Source organism: Pelodiscus sinensis, chromosome 20 (genome assembly GCF_049634645.1).
Source record: "Pelodiscus sinensis isolate JC-2024 chromosome 20, ASM4963464v1, whole genome shotgun sequence".
NCBI lineage: Eukaryota > Metazoa > Chordata > Testudines > Trionychidae > Pelodiscus > Pelodiscus sinensis.
The window spans coordinates 2,162,023-2,185,837 of NC_134730.1; the positions used below are offsets into that span (position 1 = coordinate 2,162,023).

The 23,815-nt window shown below is 51.4% G+C and overlaps 1 protein-coding gene across 2 annotated transcripts in view; it reads right to left on the reverse strand.

The window, feature by feature from the left end:
• PIK3R5 (phosphoinositide-3-kinase regulatory subunit 5) overlaps positions 1 to 23,815 on the reverse strand; it is a 114,503-nt gene that overhangs the window by 71,031 nt on the left and 19,657 nt on the right. The gene's annotated exons all lie outside the window — the stretch shown is intronic.

Consider the following 23,815-nt stretch of genomic DNA (forward strand, 5'->3'; position numbering starts at 1 on the left):
GTTACAGCAGCCTCGGGAGCTGCCAGTTGCTAGACAGCTTTCAAGATGCAGAGGCCAGCTAAGCACTTGGAAGATTTTCTTGGAAGGCTTTGCTGGTATAACTATGCCAGTACACTATACTGGGCAGTGCTGCTACTGTGGGCACAGACAGAGCTGCCCATACCAATACGCAGAATATGCAGCTGCATAGGGCTCTTGAAAATGTGGGGCACCTTTGGGTCTAAATGTCCCCCCACCTGTGTCATCTTACCCCTGTTCTGTGGCTCTACTTCCTCCAGAGAGGAGCTAATTACCTGAAAAGTGAAATGCCGGCCAGAGCTATTAGCAAAACTTCCAACCATTTAACCAGCATTTGCCAGCCCCAGATCTAGATGGTCAGTTTATGAACTTCCTGTGCGAGTTGACGGGATCTTCATTTAAAATTTGTTTTAAAAATATTTCATTCGTGCATTGCTGAAGATTATAAAGTCACAGCTCTACAATTCAGCCTCCTCCCGGCTGCTGGAGGGCACAGGGGCACTAGTTTAATAGTACCGAGTAGGGCCCCATGCATCCGAAGGACAGCCCTGGGCACAGCTGAGAGTGGCATCGCTTATTTCAGCTCCTTCCAGTGAAATAAACTGAAAAAACTAATAGTCTGGTAGCACTTTAAAAACTAACAAAACATGCAGATGGGATCATGAACTTTCCTGGGCACAGCCCACTTCTTCAGATGAAGAAGTGGGCAGCCCAGTTCATCTGAAGAAGTGGGCTGTGCCCAGGAAAGCTCATGATCCCATCTGCATGTTTTGTTAGTCTTTAAAGTGCTACCAGACCATTTGTTGTTTTTTTGGTTCACCTGTACAGACTAACTCGCCTACCCCCTGAAGCTTCTGAAAACCCTAAGTTTGCAAGAACAACCGCAACTACGTGAGGCCGGAACAGCAGTGTAGCTACAACTTATCACAGTCCCCACCAGCGCAGCTGGGCCAGCAAAAGTTTTTGGCATAGACCTAGCTGCAGCAAGGGACTCCCTACTCAAAATGCTTACGGTCACAATAGAGCAAGAGGACGGTTGGAAAAGGAAATAAAGGTACAGAGTGGGAAAGTGACTTGCCCAGGGCCTCACAACAGGACAGTGGCAGGGCTGCAAACAGAACCTGGGTCTCCTGATCCCCGCCTGCCAAGCCGAAGGCCCCTTTGTGACTGCTCCAGCACGCTTGAGGAAAGGTTCCTAGCAAAGCTTCTTCCTCCCCAAGCCGTCCAGGTCCCTCTTCCCCTTTGTACGCAGCCTGAAATCGTCACTCCCCTCCCGGCGCTGGGCGTGGGGCACGGTGGGATGAGGGACGGCCACGCAGGGAGGTGCTCTGCTCCTCCAAGTTGCAGGGAGCACCTGATATAACAAAAAAGAAGGCTCTTAAGTGGAATCCTGGCTGCTTCCAATGCTTGATGTTCAAATCATCGGCCCTGCTTGTACCATGGGGACAGGGAAGCGGAGACTGGCTACGTGACTTATCCAGGGTCACACAACAAGGCACGCTCTAACCTGGATCTCCAACTCCAACCCTCAGTCTCACCTTGAGGGAACTCGCTGGCTGCACCTGTGTCTCACTTTGCCCACAACAAAGAGTTGGGTCTAACTCTCTGGATGTGAAAGCGAACGGTCACTTCCGGGGATCAGCCATTTTTGACTTGATTCTGGACAACAGAGAGGCCAGATGTTGTGCATCTGAAGATGGACGGTAGTTTGGAGGAGGAAGATCACGAGCTGACACACTTAATAATTCTAAGGAAAGGAATGAGTCAGAGCAGTAGAAACTTCAACAACAACAACAAAAACTCCCAGGCTTCAAAAGCCAAAGAGAGCTGACAGATAAGGTCCTTTGGGACAAAGGATCAAAGGGAGAAATGGGTTCAGGAGAGCTGCGAGTTTCTCAAGAGGACAATGCACAACTACCAACTATCCCAGTGGAAAGGAAAGCCAGGCAGAGCACAATATGGCTCCATCAGGAGTGTTTTTATTACCTGACAATAAAAAGGAATCCTACAAGAGAAGGGAAAACGGGCCAAGTGGCACAAACATTTAAGGACAAAAGCAGTTTACAAGATGAGTTACATCTAGCAAGGGACAGGACAGGCAATAAGGCAAGGTTCTTTAAATACATTAGGAGCCAGAGAAAGATGAAGGAAAGTGGAGGTCTTGCCTTGGCAGGGAAGGACAGCTAATAACCGATGATATAACCAAGCTGCCTATTTTGCGTCACTCTTCACTATAAATGTCAGTGGAGAACAATACTAAGCACAATGTTAACAAGGAGGAAGGTGTGTGATCAAAAATAGAGAAAGAACGAGTTTATATGAGTTAGATGTATATACGTTAGGAGGGCCTGATGAAATTCATCCTAGGGCACATAAGGAACCAGCTGAAGCAATCGCAAATTATTAGCAACTAGCCAATTAGCCCGTCATAAGACGGGATTTTCAGGTCTCTCCTCCACATTGGTCTTCTTTCCTGAGCCTCCGGTCTCTCGCTCCATCTCTCCTCCTCCTACTGCTTCCCCCCACCCCTCAGCTCTCCTCCGCCTCCTGCTTCTCTCTCTCTCTCTCTTTCTCTTTCTCTTTCTCTTCTCCTCCCCCTCCTGCCTCTCACTCAGGGGACCACGGAGCCCAAATGGCTGTTTGGACTTCGCGCTCCCTGTGCTGCATGGGGACCACGGTGCCCAAATGGCCACTTGCGCCCCCACGGTGGCCCGGCTGAGTGGCGCACAAGTCAGTCAAGAGCCACGGTGGGAGGAGAAGGACGTGACTCAGGCAACAGCGCCGCCCAGAGGGAACAACCAGGGAGGCAACAGCGTCGCCCAGAGGGAACAGCCAGCATTTCAGCATTACAGAGTCACAGACATTGGGCTACTGTATATATGATTATCTCTGAGAACTCATGGAGGATGGGAGAGGTTCCAGAGGACTGGAGAAGGGCAAACATCAGACCTCTTTTTAAAAGGGAGAACAAAAGGGACCCAGAGAATTATAGACCATCAATACTGGAAAAGATACTGGATCAAATTATCACTGATCAATTTGTAAGCATGTAGAGTGGTAGGGTTATCAGGAATAGCCAGCATGGATTTGTTAAGAACAAATGATGCCAAAACAACCAAATTCCCTTCTTTGATAGATGAGCAGATGGAGGGAAGTAGCAGATAGGACAGATCTTGATTTGAGTAAGACTTCTGACTCAGTTCCACATTTTCATAATAAAACTAGGGAAATGCAATCTGGATGAAATTACTATAAAATGGGGGCACGGCTGGTAGAAAGACTGTTTCGAATGAGTAGTTCTCAATGATTCACTGCCAAACAGGGAGGGTGTGTCTTGTGGGGCCTCACAGGGGTCTGGTACTATTCAATAGTTTCATTAATGACCGAGCCAATGGGGTGGGCAACATGCTTACAAAGGATATGGAGGACGCCAAGCTAGGAAGGGTTGCAAGCACTCGGACAACAGGAGTCAAAGTGATTTTGATACATTGGAGAACTTGTCTGAATTCAACAAGATGAAATTCAATAAAAATAAGGGAAAAGCATGACCTGAAGCTCTCCTTAACCAACAAAAATGTTGCCAACAAAAGTGCAAGCGTAGAGAAAGCTCTAGATTAGATCTTAAGAAAAACTCTCTCGTGGTAAAAGTAGTTAACCTTCTGGACTAGATCTCCCGGGAAGATGTGGAATCCCCACTGGAGGTTTTTAAGGACAGGTTGTCCAAATGCCTCTCAGCGATGGTCTAGGTTTCATTGTAGCTGCCTTGGTGCAAGAGGCTCTTGAGGTTCCTTCTAGTCCTACATTTCTATGAATCTTATTATCACATCAGCACCATTTTACTAAAATGGGAAACCATACAGTAACCTTACCGAATCAGTGAACCCAAGTTCTAATCTCGGTTTTGACAAGGATCAGCTGCGTGACTTCGGCTAGATCGCTCACATAGCTGGAATGTGCTGGCTTCAGACATGTATTTGCATATGATACTTCCCTGTGTTGTTTTTACCCGCTGCTCAGAAAACATAGAGCTGAGTAATTGAATTACAGCAAAGAAAACTCCACCCAAAACCCCTGACATCAGCCTTTTCCCCAGTTGCGACAACGAGGAACAAATTGTTGACATCCTAAATAGTGCAATAGCGGCCTGCCGGTTCTCTCTCTCCTCCCTTGTCAAGGGAGATGGGGAACAGTGGACACAACCTGAGCCACCATTTTGGATCCAGAATAAACTAGAAGCATTTGTACTCAGCTCTAGGCAAGACTTGAGCTCGGGGCATTGTTCAGTGACAGGTGGGGAGCTTGCCCCAATAATTCCCTACAGTCACGACAACAGCACTAGGAAAAAAGAGCCACCCCCGAGAAAACAGCCAGTTCCTCTCAGCCGCTTTCATTTTACACCAATAGACTTCCTGTCTGAAGAGGAAGCCTCACGCTGTGTGGCTGAATCCATCCTCATAAACACATGTACCAAGGCCCAAACGCTTTGGGGGCCTCAACAGGAAGCTCCCATTGGCTCAACCTGGTTTCCACCGGCATCCTACACTTCTGCATTTTCTGCAGAGACTCTCTTACTTCACCTCCCTGCACAATCCCCCAAAGGGGAAGCACGCTGGATTCAGAAGGAAGTTCTGCTGAAGTTTCCTACTGTGGGCAATGACGTCACCCGGCTCCCATTGCTGAGGGTCACGCACAGTATCCCTTTGCGCTGTGCGCCTGAGCCGTGTGGTCGCAAAGCAAAGGACTTTGGTCTCGTCTCTCCAGGAGCAGGAAATGTAGGGAGCATGTGCGTGTGAGTGTGTGCATGTGAACGGGGGAGCGTGTGCTTGTGAGCATGCACATGTGAGCGTGTGCACGTGAGCGTGTGCGCCTGTGCGTATGAGCATGTGCACGTGCAAGCGTGTGCACGTGTGTGCGTTCAGGAGAAAAATAAACCACGCACCGGTTACTCGGAGACCAGAAGTAACCACGTTATCACAAAGGCAAATCACCTGGAAAATGATCCAACTCACTACCAAAGACGATGCAGGATTTAAGGGTAGGAGGGGGGTGGGGGGGGGTGCGGCTTGCCAAAGATTAGCAGAAGCTTGGAAGATGAAACTGATACAAAGATAGGGAGTGAGAGAATTCACACCCCCAGCCACAAATGCCAGCCCTGCTCCATAGCCACTGATGTGCCTCACCCGTCTCGAACCCGTGAGTTTGCATGGTACAAAGACAGGGCAAGACCTGGAGAGCCCAGGAAGTCTAGGGACGTCCCTTCCTTGTGCTGAGAAGAATCCAGCTTCCCCAACTCCCTGCCTGCCACCAAGCAGTGTGGGCTGGGGACAAGGGATTCACTGCCTTCCCCAAAAGGGCTGCTCCAAGCTTGACACTGACGTAGCAGCCACCAGGTGCCCTAAAGGAAAGACTCCTTCCATCTACATCCCCAGAGCAGAGTCCATGTGCTCCGCCTGTGCACGGAGGCCAGGCTTTGCGGTGTCTCTCGGAGGTCAGGGCTTACTGATGCGTCAGGCTGTCTGTCGCTCAGGCAGACACCGTTGCATCAGTTCCACTAAGAAGGCTTTCTTCATAATCACAGTTGCTTAGGCCCAGCAGAGTCCGCAGGGTAATTCTCGCTACACACTAGTGGACATTTTCTTGCTCTCCCCGGTTAAGGGGATCTGGCAAACCCCTTTGGGAAAAAAAAAACCTGACAGCAGCACTGTGCGTCAGGTTTGATTCATAAAATATTCCCTGCTTCAAATATACTTTTGTAGCCCCATCACCAGATTAACATGTCTAAATATTTTTAGAGGTAATATTTGCTAATCATCCTATGATGACTCAGTGTGGAAATGGCAGCGCATTAATTAGCAGGCAAAAGACCTAGACCTGTTATCCACACCCTGTGGAGTTCACTGCATAATCGGGAAGTGACAGAACCTGCCCTGGGAGTGAAGGCGCTAGAAAGTCAGCAGGAGGGATTGATCATAAAAAGGCCTCAAGCCAGGCAGACCTCACCTCCTCTCAGCACGGTTCTTTTCTGCCCCTATCACCTGTATGGTGTGGAACAAAGGTTTATCATCGAGTTTGGGATGGCCAGATCACTCTCCGAGGGCAAATCCAAACAACATGCTGCAGACAGTCTCTTTCACCTCCGTTACCACCGGAAATAAACCTCCAGCTTTTCACAACTATTATCTGGCACTTCTTAAACAAACCTAATTGTGGATCTGAGGGCTGCTCCAGGAAAAGGCCAAAAACGATCTTTTTAACACCAAGATTTCGGTGCCTGTAGACAAAATTGCTAGAATTCTGGATGATCAGTATCAGTCTGTAATTCAGTTGTGGTGGCTCCAAATGTTCTGAAGACTGATACAGGGAGTCTCGCAGAGCGTGCATGTGGTCCCCTGGAAGACAGAGCCAGGCTGTTATTACTGATAGGTGTGCTCCTCTCAGGGGCGGCCCGTGCGTATAGGCCAACTCGGCCGTTGCCTAGGGCGCCGCATTAAACGGGGCGCCCAATGATGACGTCACGCCATTGAGGGCTGTGGAGGCGGAGGCGCCGATCGCACGTTCCGCCTGGGGTGCCAGCTGCCGGCAGCCCGCCTCGGGCCGCCCCTGGCTCCTCTGATGGCCAGCCACGCTTACATAAGCTGCACTAGGTCCCTTGCTCAAGAAGCCATCTTTCGTGACCAGGCCCTGATGTCAATGCCGTCTTGGAACGCCCTCCTTTGCGTAGTGTAGGGGTCATTTTCTTGAGTTATGGATTGGAGGGCAGAGGACATGGATACCAATACCTGCTCATGATCGATCAATAGAAGACATGCAGCTTAAATTAGCTTTTGGTTCATAAACAAATTCAGAGACTTCAGGGCCAAAGGATCATTTAGTCTGACTCGTATGATCCAGCCCAGAGACCTTCTCCATAGTTGTTCGAGAGCAGATCTTTCCAGAAAAACCTCCAGACGGGATGTTAAAATTGCCAATGATGGAGAATCCACCATCCCCCTTGGTAAATGGGCAAGTTACCCTCACGTTAAACGTTTATGCCTCAGTCCCAGCCTGCGTTGTCTCACCTCCACTTCCAGCCACTGGATCCTGTTAGACCTTCGTCTGACATTGTGAAGAGCCCATGTGGAAACATCTGTTCCCACGGGATGGGATGGATCTGACATGATGGACTGAGCAGTTTCCCCAGTGGGTGCCTTCCTCTCCAAATGGTCCCCAACTTTGGGCTCTGCAGAGTTCCATTTTGCGACCTCCCTTCTGTTCAACGTGCGTGTGAAGCCACTGAGGGGGACGCTAACTAACTGCGTACTGATGGACACCTGTATGCATCTTTTCTGACTAACCAGGCCACTCACTCGTTCAGTGCCTGACCAAGATAAGGATCCTGATGAAAGTGAACTCTTACCAGCTCAACCCAGATGGTTTAAGGGGGATGTCATAAAGCATCATAGCTGCATCTCCATCTATTGCAGGCAAATACATACACCTTTTACTACTGTGGTTTACAGCTTTCATCTTCTTTTAGACCCAGGAATGCCCCTGTTTTTATCATCACCCATGCTACAAGGAGTAACTCTAAAAGCATGTCTATGCTTACCAAGAGATCAGCGTTGCAGCAATCGATCCCCTTGGGGTCAATTTAGCTGGTCTATTGAAGACCCACTAAATCAACTGCCAAATAGGGATGTGAAGGATTAAACGGTTAACCAGTTAGCATCACCATTACCAGATAATGCTTACCTGTTACAATTAACCATCACGGGCTGGAGCCTGGCCCGGTTTAATCTCCTGCCTGCCCCTGTTTAATCAGTTAACTGGTTAACTAATTAAATGGGATTTACTTTCCCATCAATTCAGCTTGGTGGATCACAGTATGGCTCCTATGACTTCCTAGGGACCTATCCATTAGGTACCGCAATGTTAAGCATTGCATCGCCTAAGTCCCTTCATGGATTCCCGCCTTAGTCTCCCTGTTTAGGATGTATGAGAACCAGAGTTCATCTGCGCTTTTGTTTTAAGAACCTCGGCGAGCTCTTATGACTGTACCCTTGGCCTCACAGGACCGCTTACGTTCCTGTCTCGGTGGGAAAGTGCAGACACAAGCAGGCAGGGCTGCACCTAAAGTGAGCAAAATGTGACCACAGCACCATGCAATCGATTTCAGAGTAAAACCACCAGTGTACGATGGACAGAGGCAGTCACGTTATAGTTCTGTGGATTAGAAGCCACAGAATGTAGCTCGAGGGCTTTTCACCCTTTCAGACGTGGGACAAGATGCCTCCCCAAAGGACGGGCCTGAAAGTCAGGGGTAAAGGTTTCTGTTTGCAATGGAGCTGCCAACCGGGAGGGGTCGGAAAAGTGCCTCCTGCTCCAGATCCAGTTCTGGGATCAAACTCTGCTCTGAGTTATACCAGGTAATTCCGGGGCAACCACCTGTCTCCAATAGGAAGCAGATTTTACTTCCATGAAATAGCTCAGGGTTCGCACCCGACCCCAAGGAGCAGAGATGGGTCCCTGCTGCCTTGCCCAGCTCCATGGCACAGTAAACACAAGAGCAGAGTGAGTCTTTCCAAAGCCAACAGCCCCGGTAGCCGGGCGGGGCAGCGGCGCTGGACCCTCGCTGCGGGGTTCCTTATCCACCCAGCTGCTCAGACCGTCACTCGGGACTCCATGAGGACTGCGCTCTGGGGCTATCCAGGGGTAGCCTTCCCAGATGCCCCCATGCCACGTCCCAGCCGGGTGTCCCGTATTAAACGGCTGGGGCCGGGCGTGTGACACGGTGGGAGAGCGGAGGAGGGGGTGACTGGTGCTCTCTAGCAGCCCCTTGTGCTCGTCACACGTGAAGCCAGCAGTACACGGCGCAGGCGTTGGCCCTGGCAGGTCACTAGTCATGGGGGACAGGGCTTCTCTTTCACGGTGTGCGCGGGGGGGGGGGGGAGCAAACCAAACCAAGCAGCGAGCTCACCAGGAAGACACTGCACATGAGTGGGGGGGGTGGAGTTGTGTTTGGTCTGCGACTTCCCCCTCCCCCTGCATCAGTTTCCCACTTTCGACTTCTGCTTTTGGCTTCTGGCTCACTCACTCGCACCCCTTCGAATGGCGCACCCCTCGGGCACAGCTCCCAGCGCCCGTTCCACCTCCCATAACTCGTACCCGGCCCAATCCCATTTACACACCGTTCAGTCCTGCTTTGCCAGTCTTTCAGCCCTGCCCCTGCTCGGCTTGCTGCAGAAGCAGATGGGTGGAGCCCATTGACAGACAGGCTGGGGAACAGACACAGACGTGAGGTTATCACGACCATCTACAGAGTGCGGCGTAACTCTCTCTACCGACCGGAGAGACAAGGCCTGTGCCTGAATGCACGACACACAAAACGAGAGATGCCGCATGGGAATAAAGCCTTCTGCTCACCCAGATCTCACAGCGTCCACCTACAAACACCCAGCAACACACGTTACTGGCCCCTAGCTCCATGGGACAGGCAGGTCCTTGGCTGCTCTCAGAATCTGGCCCCACCGCTCTCTGTTTTCCCCATGGAGGGTCATTTATTTTATCGCTCTTAGGACGTGCTCGGTATCATCCCGCTGTCTTCTCCCTGGTTGGCCATGAGGTCAGGCAGCATAAAAACATGCTTCTGAGAGAAACTTAGCTGGTCTGTCTTTCACCATCCTCGCCCTGGCCCCTAGGGTTGCCAGGTGTCTGGTATTCACCTGGACAGTCCGGTATTTTCACCTCCTGTCCAGTAAAAAAATTCAGAAAATACCAGATACCTAAGATGTCCAGTATTTTCTGATTTTTTTCCCCAGCCAGGAGGGGAAAATGCCAGGCACCTGGCAACCCTACAAACACTCAGCGCCTGGCCTCCCCCCTGCCCCGAACCTCCCTCCCTGACCCCCAACCCCAGCCCCCATGCTTACCTGGTTCCGCAAGGCTGCTGGCACAAAATGGCTGCCGGCAAAAAGACCAAGGGGAAGCAATGACTCCCCTGGGTCTTAGAGCTCAACTGTTCCTATCCCTGCACTCATTCTTAAAAGGGCCATGCTGTTTTAATTCTGTTTAATTTTAATTTTTTTTTCTTTTGCTCAACAATTTTGGTCTCAACAGATTTTTTCCCGTTTTGGGGGGGGGGGGGGTGTTCGGTATTTTTGTTTCAACCATCTGGCAACCCTATGTACCATGGAGAGAACTCCTCTACTTCCACTCTGCTTGGTTCTCCATAGCACTTGCATCATTTCCTATGTGACCTTCTCCACACATCACCCTCCCTCATTGGCCAAATTGTTCATCTCAAGGCTTTATTTTTCCCTTCCCAGCCAGTGCCCGGGCATCCCAGCCATAAAAAACAACAGGCCTTAGCATGGCCATAGCTAGCTGAAACCTTGGCCTCTTTCAGTAGCTGGGAGCTAAAAGTTCTCTGCAGAGAAATGTAACGGGCATTACTGGTCTCCAGCCCTGTTTTCATGTCCTCCCTCTGACAACTCTGGTCGGTAATTAATGCTCCTAGGTATTTACAATGCTCTAATTTGTTGAGATCTAAAATTACCGACAGTTCGGAAGGCTTGTCCCAGATCGTCCCACCAGCTCACAATCACGAATTACTCATTATCTTCATGGACTTATGTCCCAGTTTCCTTGCTTCTTCCTACACGTCTCCTCCATGTCATCCTTTATGCTACAACTTCTCTCTCTCCTACAAGAGCCAGAACACAGCAGGCCCCCCACCCCCTCCAAGAACTCTCCAGTAATTGTGTCAGGCTACATTGCCAGTGGCCGTCCATCCCCCTCTCAGTCCAGGGCGGACAGCAAATGGGGCACACGTTTCACAGAGTTTAAGTCCACAAGGGAGCACTAGATATCTAGTCTGATGTCCTCTGTATCACAGGGCATTCAGTTTCACTGAGCCCCAGATCTTGTGTTCGACTAACCCGTATTCCCTACTCATGGTCTACTTTTTGGACCATCAGAAATATGTATTGATAGAGCCATTTACCTAACCAGTGGCTGCTGGTAAATATGTCTCTGAGAGCCCCTTAGGAAGAGAGGGGGACAGCAAGTCTTTGTGCACTGCCTGCACCTGCAAGCACCACCTCTGCAGCTCCCATTTGCAAGTTTCCAGCCAATGGGAGCTGTGAGAATGGTGCTGGGGGCGGGAGCAGCATGTGGAGAGACCCACTGCCCCCTCCCTCCAAGGGGTGCACAGAGACACGCTTGCTAGCACCAACCAGCCACTGGGAGCAGCGACCCAGGGCCACGGCAGGCAGGCATTCTTCCTGAGTGCCCTGCTGTCCTGAGGGACTGTCAGTGGCCATGTGGTCATGGTAGGAATCTGGGTGACATCTACTAACGGGCAAAGGAACTTGGAATTCATCTCTTGTCTGGTCCAAGTCCAGCCCAGCTTCACGAATGAGCAAGTGACTAAAAAGCGGATTTCATTTGATAGCTGTCCAGTGGATCCATTGCATAAAAGCTGCCACCGCAATCAGAGAGCCCATGAACATCCTCTGGAGAGACGCAAATGACTAACGGCTACAGAAACTGGAAAGAGGGAAAGTAAACGAGAGTCGGGTCCCTGGGGAACGGACAGGAAAGAAGCCACAGCAGGAGAAATGTAAGAGGGGGCGTGTCTCACCATTCATCTCATTCTTAACAATCAGCTGATGCTGCCTGGATTTGCTTCGAACATCAGCCTAATTCAGAGACAGTTCACCAACCGGATCGTCGCCGGGGAATGGCCGGTGCACGATGGATGGGAAATACGAGACACTTATCCTGAATCTAAGTACTGCTGGAGTAAGCGTTCCCCAGCACCGGTCTATGCCCCATTCCTAACCAGGAGATGTGCTTCTACCTGCAAGGAGGAAAATCTCTCTCCAGGAGCCACTAGGCTTTTGGCCTCTTTGCTGAGACTCAACTGTGGTCACATAGTTAGAAGTTACCCGTGATGGTGGGCGTCCAACTTCCAGCACCTTAGATGGGACAAATCTTCAAAGTGCTGAGTACCCCTCCTCTGCAAAACAGGACCCTGTGGGGTGTCTCTTACTGGGCACCCAAAATCAGCAGTCACCACTGGACATCATGAACCCAACGGATTGGATGAGAACCTCTGTCAGCTACAAGCTAAAATGAGACCAAGTCCCCAATTTCACACAGATACTGGCCTGGGCTGGAATCGAACCAGCGTCTCGGCTGCTGGAACTATATACTTAAGCGCTAGAGACTGGAGTTCAGACACAACGGCATAATTTCTTGTTCACTGGACAAGTGAAGTCTGGAGACACCAATTAGATAGGCAACACTTTCTCTTAGCAGACACCCTCCCCGTGATTAACTAAGCAACATGAATGAAGAGACTTCACGGGGACTAGATCTAGCTTTAGAGGAAGATAAGAATGGCTATCCTGGGTCAGACCAATGGTCCACCTAGCCCAGTGTCCTGTCTGCCCTCAGTGCCCAATGCCAAATGCCCCAGAGGGAATGAACAGAACAGGGAATCGTCACGTGATCCTCCTCCTGTCGCTCGTTCCCAGCCTTTGACAAACAGAGGCTGGGGACACCATTCTTACCCATCCTGGCTAATAGCCATTGATGGACCTAACCTCCATGAATGTATCTAGTTCTTTTTTGAACCCTGTTGAAGTCCTGGTCTTCACAACATCCTCTGGCATGGAGTTCCACAGGTTTTGCATTGTGTGAAGAAAAGCTTCCTTTTGTTTGTTTTAAACCTGCTACCTATTAATTTCATTTGGTGACCTCTTTGTTCGCGTGTTCTGGGAACGAGTAAATAACTGTTCACTTTCTCCCCACCAGCCATGATTTTACAGATGCCAGCAGAAAGACTTTGGGGAAACAAACTCTCCACAAGTGAGCACGATATGGTACGGGCCGGGGCAGAACTGTCTGCAGAATGGAGAGTAGGGAGATGCGCAAACTATCACTTCCTTGAGGCATGTTATTAAAATATCATTCTTGGTATTAGTCCAGTCACAGGCAGCATCTATTTTCAGTTGTGATGTATAGAAAGATAGGGGAATTCCACTCCCGACCCCTCTACAGCAATGAAAAAGCATTTCGATCATGCTGAGAAATAACGTGGCTAATTTTGCCCCATCAAGTCATCTCCAGAGCAGCCTGTAACAAATTGGAACTTTGCCCTTCCCCCGCTTCCCAGCACACTCGAGTCCCTCACAGGAATTATCCTGAATAGAAGCAGAACAATGTGGGGCTGGAAGGGACCACAAGGGGTCACCCAGGATGGAGAATTGTTGGGCCCGGGTGCCTAGGCTCCAGGCATAGTCCAGGCTCAAGGCCCTAGCTCCACCAATATTTGGAGCCAGGTCTCTCCTGGCACCATATGGTGCCCCCAGACATCTCCCCTCAGTGTCCCCCGTCCCTGCCTGCCCCTACAGACCTACGGTGCGGTCCCCTGTCGGCCGCTACCAGCTACAAGGGAGCGGCCCTTACGCAGGCTGGAGCGGCTGCTGCACCTGCAGAAGGGAGGCGGTGTCTGGCAGCCCACCCCAGGCAGGTGACTCCGAGTGTGGGGGGGTATCCTAGTGAGAGCTCCTGAGGGTGCCTGGGTGAATGTCATGTGGGGGGGCGGGAGGGAGAAGAGCGGGGGCCCCTCCCTGCATAGCTCACTGCTGCTGACAGGAAGAGGGCTGGGGGCATCCTCCTCTCTGCCTCCCCCTGCCCCGGGGCAGCCTGCCTGCTGCACCCCACACTCCTTATCCCCAGCCTAATGCCCCCTCCGCCATCCCAGAGCCCATCCAAAGCCTGTCCCCAGGTCAGCAGGTAGGCCCCAGCTGGTCTCGAGGGAGCCGCGTAGCACAGCCAGCATGAGACTGGCTAGGGCCCAGGGGAGAAAGCTCCGAGCCCTGAGTCTAGCACCCCGCAGCTGAAGGTCCACAGGGTGGAAAACCCAAGCCTGCCCCGACGGGCCCGGGAGGTTTCAGAGCATGTTGGGGGGTCGAGAAGCTCCTGCTCTAGTCCATACCCCGCACGGAGGCAAGCAGGAGCACACCGAGAGCCTCCCTCTCAAGCATTCGTCCAACGCTCTTCAAAGCGTCCTGCAGATTAAGCCCGTTTCGTCTGGGGCCTCCCATGGGCATGAAGAACAGCCGCCCACTGACCCCGTTAGAGCCGCCCTTCACATGCCCCCGGAAGTCTGCTTTTCTCCAAACCAAACAGGCCCTTCCCCCCACAGGCCAGGCTTTCTGAACCTCTTATCTGTGCTGCTCTCCTCTGGATTTCCTTCAACTTGCCCACATCTTCGCTAACGCCTCTGCCCAGCGCTGGTCACAACACCCCTACTGAGCAGTGCCCCCCCCCGGTGCCACGCAGGGCGAGACACTTACCTCTCGTGTCTTACGTAGGACACACCTGTTAATACACTAAACTTTCTTCATAACCGCATCAAACCAGAATACATTTGTGATCCACTGTTCCCTCCGGACCCTCCTATCCGTACCAGCCAGCTATGCCCTATCTTGTATTTGTGGCCTGGATTTCTCCTTTCTAAATGTAGTACTTTGTGTGTGTCTCTATTCATTTCAAACCAACTCACTAATACTGTGACGGGGTGGAGCAACCCCGCCACCAGCCGCGGGCGGAAGGACCGTCCGTGGCTGTAAAAACCGCTGGGTCTGCGGCGGCAGCCCCGGGGAACCCACCTCCGGTCTGGCCTCGAGACGGGCAGGGGCCGGGGAAGACTGTGGCTAGCCGGCCCGAGGGCGGGGAAGACGGCGCGCCGCAGCGCTCAGAGATGACGTCAGCTGACGTCACTGACGTGACATGCAAAATGACCGCCGGGAACCCGGAAGTGGGGGAAACCGCCCAAGGGGAGGATAAAAGGGGCCGGATGGGCCAGCAAAGCAGGGGAGGGGAGGAACGGAGGGGTAAGTACCAGGCTTGGGGAGGAACCAGCGGGCTGGGAGCCCGAGCGGCTCACCCCAGGGTGGAGTGGGGAGAGTTGAGCTCTCTGCTGGCGGGGTCGTGAGGCCCAGGGAGGGTCGCGAAGCCCGTGAGCAGGCGAGTTTAGGGGCAAGCCCCCACCTACTTCCACTGGGAGTTACAACTCCTAGTGTTAGGGCCCTGGGCCGGGGTTTGGGAGCGAGGGAGGGCCCGGACCCCACCCCGCCGGCAGCGGCTGGCGCATTAACCCCAAAGCCTTCCTTGTTTTGGCTTTTCCTTTTGTTGGCGATACGGTCGGGACCAGCGGGTGGACCGTGACAAATACACCTAGACTAATCTAACCTTGTCCTCCAATGAGTTTAGAACACCTCCCATCTTGGTGTCATCCATACATTTTATAAGTGGAAGTGAAAATATTTCACCTTGGACTGACCTGTTTTAGACCCCACAAGATACACTCTCCCATAATCCATTTTTCTAGCTAGTTTTGCTCCCACATTACAGTAATTTCACCTAGACCATATTGCCCTCGTTTGCTTATGAGACTGTCACATGGGACTGTATCAAAAGCTAATTAAAAGCAAAACATATTTCCTGCTAATCTTCTACACATGCAACCCAAAGCTGCCGTCAACTTGGGAATGCACTCTCTGTTCATAAAAAATAAAAGAAACGAAAAACAAATAAAGAATCATGAACATGGATACAGCACTCAAATGTTGGAAAGCAGCTAAATGCAGAATGGATATAAGCTCTTCTCCCCGGCTCTGTAAACATTCCTCGAAGAAGGTATTCCCTCCCATGTTACTTTATGTGAAGATTCTCTCCAACTGTCAACAGTTACAAGTTGCCAAAAATTTCAGGCAGTCAGAAAAAGATGTTTCAGTTCTTTAGATTGATTCATAGCACAGAAGTAACATTCTAACGTCCGAATGAGGAGATCTATTACGCTCTGAAATAATTTCCCGGGGGAAAACTATGCAGGCCCTATTTCCAATACATTTAAAAACTAGACTGGAACAGGTGTTGTAGGAGTGGAAAGAAATATACACTGGCAGAAAATGGACTAGATCTAGGAGTTGAAAAGGACATACTAGGTCTCATCTATGGTTATTTAAAAGCTACCACTGTATGCAGGATTCTTCCTTCCGAAGAGCAGTTCTGCTCTGAAAAGTAACTGTAAAAACAACATCATTGTGTTTCCTGCTTCTCGCAGCACAGAAATTCCAGATCAAGTGTGTTTAATTTACAGATCAACTGTCACATCTGCAAATTTAGCCTGGGATCTGAGAGTCAAGCTGATTTCTTTCTGTCTCAAGCATCTTTGCAGGGAATAAAAGGTTGCATAGTATATTGTGTCCTCAGTGACACCTGTCTTCACGAAGAGAGCTCTCGGTAATACCAGAGCTGTCCCGCTGGCTTTAACAGAGTAGCACAACTGTAATGAAACTCAGTAACCATTCTGCTGAATACCACCCAGTTGACTCCTCCAAAGCCATGTGAGATATGCCAGGCTAACAGGGAACGGACGACAGCTTGTTTTCCCTCAATGAAATCAGCAGCAATGACTTCAAATTAGGGCTGTCAAGCTCTTAAAACTTAATCATGATTAATTGTGCAATTACAAAAATTAATTGCAATTACCCATGCAATTAATCACGCTGTTAAACAATAATGGAATAACTTTAAAAAAATATGTGGATGTGTTCTACATTTTTACATCTATCAATATCAATTACAACACGGAATACAAAGTGTTGAGTGCTTTATATTTATTTTTATTACAAATATTTGCACTGTAGAAAACCAAAACTAATATTTTTTAATTAACCTAAAACAGTGGTTCCCAACCTGTGGTCCTCAGACCTCTGGTGGTCCGTGACGGTACTGTAGGGGGTCCATGGAAAGTTTACAAGTAAAGATCGGGCCCACCGTGGACTAGCACTTTCCGCGAGGCAATTCCTGACCGGGGCTCACCATTCGTGACCATCCATCCTCCCGCCACCAGCTGCACTGCCGCTTATGCTCCAGCCCTCTCCCCCTTCCAGTCCCGCGGTGGGTCCAATCCTAACTTTCCTTCCTCAGGGCTCACTGCCTGGCCAAGGACGAGTACCAGGGCAGGAGCTGCCTTTGACCACGAGAGCCCCCTTGCTGTATTCTCCGTGGATGGGCAGAGGATGGAAGGGGAGGGAGCCGAGCAAGCAGCAGGGAGCTAAGGGAACGGCGAAAGGCCGGGACTGGGAGCTGACGTAGCCTAATAATGGGTACCTATATGCCAAATGCATTTTATGCATTACTCAGTAAAAATATATGGCAACGTTGTTACATCTCAATGTGGACACTATCTTATCTCTCAATATGACTATTTGTTTAGATAACGTGAGCTATACAATTCAAATGATTATCAAGAAATGCAATGTTTGAAAACAGCTCTGTTCTTTGGGGGAGTCTGTCCAGTAGGTGTCCAGTATTCTCTGAATTTTTTTACCGGACAGGAGGCGAAAATACCGGACTGTCCAGGTGAATACCAGACACCTGGCAACCCTAGCCGTATGTTTGAAAAGGTTGAGAATCACTGATCTAAAAAGTCCTGCAGCGCAATCTTTTTATCATGAAAGTTCAACCAATAAATGTAGAATTACGTTCAAAAAAATAACCGTACTCAAACCAAAGCCGTGTACGTCGCTGGAGCCCTTAACTCCACACAGTCCTACTTCCCATTCAGCTGATTGTGCAAATGAGTTTGGCTGCATTTGCAGGAGACAATGCTGCCCGTTTCCTATTTACATTGTCACCTGCCCTTATGCTTCACGCACCGTTACAGGGGGCATGCATCCATGCTAACGACATGACGATGGGTTCTGCTCAATAGTGATCCAAAGCAGCTCAGACCGACACATGTTCATTTTCATCAACTGAGCAGATGCCACCAGCAGAAGGTGGATTTTTTTTTTTTTTTGGCAGTTCAGGACTGCAGTTACCGTATCAGTGTGCTGTTATCTTAACACTTCTGACAGCATGCTTCATATCTCAACCCTCTCCGATTTTGGAAGGCGCTTCAGATTCTTACACCTTGGTCAAATGCTGTAGCTATCTTTAGACACCTCATATTGATACCTTTGCATTTTGTCAAATCCACAGTGAAAATGTTCTTAAAACAGTGTATGCTGAGTCATTGTTCAAGACTGCAATATTGTGAACTAGATGGCAAAATATAGGGAAAACAGAGCAGGAGACATACATTTCCCATGGAGTTTAGATCACAAATGTAATTAATGTGTTATTTTTTTCACAAGCATCATCAGCATGGAAGCATGTCTTCTGGAAGGGTGGCTGAAGCACATCGGGGTATATGAATATTTAGCATATCTGGCAGGTAATTACCTTGCTTTCAGATCACTTTGTAAAGAAGAAGTGGGCAGCATTATCTCGGATAAATAAACTTGCGTGGCTTAGCAATTGGCTGAACAAGAAATAGGACTGAGTGCACTTGTAGGCATTGAAGTTTTACGTTGTTTTGGCGAGCAGTTATGCAACAACAACAACAAAAATCTACCTTTGTAAATCACACTTTCACAATGAAGTGATTGCACTGCGTATTTGTAGGAGAACTAAAAAATACTATTTCTTTTATTGCTTATATAATGCAAATATGTGTATTTAAAATAAGTAAAGTGAGCACTGTATATTTTGTATCGTGTGTGTAATTGAAATCATTATATCTGACAAAGGCAGAAAAACATCCAAAATATTTAATACATTTCAACTGGTTGGTATTGTATTGTTTTTGTGTGCTTAAAGCTGCAAATAATTTTTTAATGGTGATTAATTTTTGAGCTAATCATATGAGTTCACTGCAATTAATTTACAAACCTAATCCAAATACAAGTATCTGAGCTGATGAATAAGGAAAGTTTTCAGAGAAAAATGCACTTTTTCCTGGCATCAATTACCAATCCCCGCCCCCGCAACCATGGCCACAGGATGGAAGAGTTAATTTTAGCACGTATCTATCTTGATTTGTAGCAGTGAAGGTTAAAGTATATCACAGTAGCACACGCTCAACTGTGACTTCAGTCTCCAGCCTGGGGATGATTTAACTTGAGATAATGTTGGGGTCTGACAGTTTCACTTGTGCGTGAGTGTTCAGATCCTGGTACGCAATGGAAACTCCACAGGAGATAGGAGAGGGAAGAACCACTTAGGAAGTTATAAAGCATCTGGATGCTTGTATAATACTCGGCTTCTTATCCAACTAAAGTCACACTCCCTAGTCTGGGGAGCACAGAGCAGCCAGGATGAAGAATGCTGCAAAACTCTAAGGCCACCCCAGGCCCACTAGAAAACAATGTTCAAAAGGGGCCCAGCTCCATTCCTGGAGGCTGTAGCCAGAAGCACCTCCTGTAGCCTCTGCACAACCTTGACAATCATTTAGCCTGACCTCCTTTTTAAGGGCAGGCCCCCGGACTTTCCCGAAACAACTCTTGCTGGAACTTGAGCCGAACCTGCAGGCAAATGGCGGTTACTGGCCTTTGGAAGGACTTGTCTGGGATTAGAACACAGGGCCTCTCTCACGCTAGGGATGGATTACCTGCCTACAGCATATGCAAACTACTTCCCTGTGCTTGTGGCACTCTGCCCAGTCTGATGCCCAAGTGCTGCCCAGCCGTAACGAGTCACCAATGGATGCCCACAGCAGCAAGAAAGTAAAGACAGAAGGAGAGGCCAGAAGAAAGGACACAGGGCAACATCACTACCAGGAATGGTCTATAAAATCATGGCTGCTAAGGAGATGGAGAAGTTATTTATTTGTTCCCATCACATAAGAACTGGAGGTCACCACATGAAATTAATTGGTAGCAGGATTAAAACAAACAAAAGGAAGTTTTTCTTCATACAGCACACCATTAACCTGTGGAACTCCTTGCCAGAAGATATTGTGAAGACCGGGACTTTAACAAGGTTCAGAAAAGAGCTAGATACATTCATGGAGGACTGGTTTATCAATGGCTATTAGCCAGATTGGGTAGGAATGGTGTCCCTAGCCTCTGTATATCTGGAAATCGATGACAGAGGAGGGATCACGTGATGATTCCCTGTTCTCTTCACTCCCTCTGGGGCACCTGGCACTGGCTACTGTCGGCAGACAGGATACGGGGCTGGATGGACCTTTGGTCTGACCCAGGCTGGCTCTTCTTATGAAGGGGAAACCAGAGTTTTCACGTGTGAAAGGTGCGTGTGGGTGGTCCCATCATGTCGGCTGGCACCATAAATAAGTGAAAACAGTGATATTGCAATATCCCATAATCATCTCCCTCTCGTTATTTCCCTGCTCCACTGCCCGTCCAGCTTCACTTCACTCGAGAATTACAAGCTCATAGAGGAGAACCTGGGAGGTTACTTCCCTCCCTGCCAATTAGCAGTGCTGTCTGCACAGCGGTAGCACCTAGAGGCCCCACATGAGATCAGGGCCCCACTGTGCTGGGTGCTGTACATATGTATGAAGAGACATTCTCCGGCCCAAAGGACAATCTAAAAGGATGAAAAACCAGAGAGAGGTGAAGTGACTTGCCTGATGCCACATGAGGAAGTGGGGACTAGAACCCACATCTCCCATATGCCAGCGCAGGACACTAACCACATTGCTTCATAGTGGTGAACGCCACGGGATGAATCCTCAAGTGAAATCTTTGCCCAATTTCGTTATTTTCCAAACCATCCCATTTCACGTCTGTGACGGCGCGTTGGGGGTTCCCCGTCTCCTGCACCCCGAAATGGCACAAACAGACTGCACCAGCCAGTGGAATTGAGGGTGGTTTATTGCTCCTCCAGCACAGCGCAGCACAGATGTAATCTGGTTACAGGAACTGGGCTAGGATGCCTCAGGCCCCCTTGATATGGGGGAGGCTGGGCCCCTAAACTCCAGCTACTCTCCCTAGGCTGTCTCATCCATCCTCACAGACAGCCACCAACCAACTCACTAACTTCCAGCCCTGCCCCCCAGCCAAGGCAGCATTCCACCTTCCTTTGTTCCTCTCCATGGGGGGTGTCTGGCCACTGGTTTGCATAGTGACTCATCCTGTTTTGCTGGGTCGTGGGTACGGCAGCCAGTGGGGGTTCCCCCAGAGCCAGCAGCATAGAAACCAGCCAGGTACCCCCACTACGTCACAGTTCTCCCCCCTCCGAGAGCGAACTGAGCAGGGTCACTCCGCTCGTGACCTAGGGAAGTTCGGGTCCTCTGCGTGGGAACCCGCCCCGGGGACATGGGTGCTCCCCTTGACTCGGGCCGGCCGTGGCGAGGCCCCACATGAGCTGGCTTCCCTCTGTCCACTCGCCGCCCCGCTCCAGGGCGACTGGCACAGGCCTGTCCTCGGGGGTCACACACACCCTTCCGCTGGCCTTGATCTCTGGCCAGGGTCTCTCGGGCCGGGGCCATGAGCCCAGTGAGCCTTCTCTGGACAACCAGGGCAGCTTCCACCCCCGAAGCTCCATCCAGGGAGGACTTCCCCTCCCATAACTCTCTCAGCAAGCCCAGAGGGTCTATCTGGGGTAGAGACCCCCAAGCCGCTTTCCTACTGTCTTGGGCCTTCCCGCCCCTCTGGCAGGAGTCACAGGACCGGCAGTACCGCTGCACGGCTGTAAAGATTCCCGGCCAATAGAAGTGCTGGAGCAGCTTCAGCCGGGTGCTCCGGATCCCCCGGTGGCCCCCAACGGGGACGTCGTGGGCCAAATACAGCAGCTTGAGGCGATACTTTCGGGGGACGACCAGCTGCCGCTGGAGCCCCCATTCCCTCGCCTTCCTGGGGGGGAGCCACTCACGGAACAGGAGCCCACGCTCCCGCAGGAATCTCTCCTGGCCACCTCTCCCCCGGGGCTGAGCTGCATGGAGGCCAGCCTGGTCCCTCAGCCTCTGCAAGGAGGGGTCTGCCTGCACCTCAGCCTGGAATTCAGCTGCTGAGGCAGGGATCGGGACCTGTCCCCCACCTCTGCCTAGGTCCGGAGTCCCAGCCTGGCTGGACCCCGTGTCCACTGGGATGGGACCCTGAGGACGCTGCCAGGAGTCCTTCCCTGGACCCACGTTGTCAGCCCCCCGCTGGCTCTGGCTCCGGGTAGTGACTAGAGCCCGCTGGGATTCATGGGGCCACTCCTCTAGGTCGTTCCCCATCAGCACCTCGGTGGGCAAGTGCGGGTGCACCCCCACTTCCTTGAGGCCTTCCTTCGCCCCCCATTTCAGATGCACCCTGGCTACAGGCACCTTAAACGGGGACCCGTCTATGCCCTTCAGGGTCAGCTGCGCGTGGGGTAGTATCCGCTCCGGGGCCACTATATTGGATCGGGCCAGAGTCACCTCCGCCCCCGTGTCCCAGAAGCCCGTCACCTTCCTACCATCCACCTCCAGGGGTATGAGGCACTCGCTCCGCAGGGGCCGTCCTGCCCCCACCCGGTACACGGAGAAATCCGCCTCCTGAGAATCAGACCTCCCAGGGGAGGTGCACTGAGCATCCTTCCCCTCTCTCTGAGCTGAGGTTTGCCTGCCAGCCCCTGCCTCTGGGGCAGCCTGCCCTTCCCCCCGCCCCAGCCAGTTAACCCTGGAAAGTCCCCGGTCCTGGGACCTGGTGCACTGAGCCCTCTTGTGGCCTTTTTGCCCACAGCGATGGCAAGTTAGGCTTTGGGCTGTCTCTGTCCAGGCCCTGGCTGGTTCTCTGGGGCGCAGACGACCTGTTCCTTGGTCTCGCCCCGTAGTTGACTCCCTCCGTCGCTCAGCCGAGATCCGGTCTCTGCGCGGTTCCCTCTCTCTCCGGGACTCCCGTTCACACCCGGACCGGCTCTCCGTGAACTCGTCCGCCAGTCTCCCGGCCTCCTGGGGGTTCTCTGGTCTCCGGTCCTTGAGCCACAGCCTCAGTTTGGGTGGGCACACTTCATAGAACTGCTCCATCATGACCAGCTTGAGCAGCTCCTCTGCGGTCTGGGCTCCGACTCCAGACACCCACTTGCGGCAGTATTGCGCCAGGCGGGAGGCCAGATCCACATAGGTCTCCCGTGGCCCTTTCTGTACCCCCCGGAACTTCTTCCTGTACATCTCGGGGGTCAGCCCGAACTTGTGCAGCAGGGCCTCCTTGACTCGGTTGTAATCCCCTGGCTGTAGGTTCTCCAGCTGACTGAGCACTCCGGCCGCCTCCTGGTTCAGTGCGGGGACGAGCTCCTGCAGCCAGTCAGCTGGGGGAACCCGTTGCAGTCCACAGGCCCTCTCAAAGGCACTGAGGAACCCGTCTATGTCACCCATGTCCTTCAATTGGGCCACCACGAGCCTCTCCAAGCGTCTGGCAGTCCTGGGACCTTGGGGCTCATCCGCACTTGGCGCAGCCGGTGCCCCGCCGGTTCTCCGCTCTGCCATGGCCAGCTCATGCTGTCGCTGCCTCTCTCGATCTTGGCGCTCCCTCTCTCGGTCCTCTACTTCCAATTCCCTGATCCGCAGCTGGATCTCCAGCCGCCGCAGCTCCGCTGGGCTGGCCCCTGCCCTAGATGGGCTACGGCTTGCAGGCCTCCCGGGAGACGCTGTCTCATCTCTCCGGTGGGTTCCAGCGCTCCTCCCCCTCTCTGAGCCTGACACACTCTCCGGGGGGGTCTGGCTGCTTCCCCTGGGGACAAGATCCTGGCCCTGTGGCTGGTCATTCTCTTCCAGCTGGGTAATCAGCTGTGCCTTGGTTGCTTTCTGCACAGGCAAGCCCCTCTCTCTGCACAGCCCCACCAGCTCTGCCTTCAAGAGTCGGGCGTAGGCCATCTGCCCGCTGGGCCCCTCGGTGCAGACTCACCAGTCTAGTGCTGCAGCGCCCCACGATTCCCAGGAACCGCTTCGCTCTGTCTCCAGCACGCCTGGCTCCAGGGCTCTTGCTTC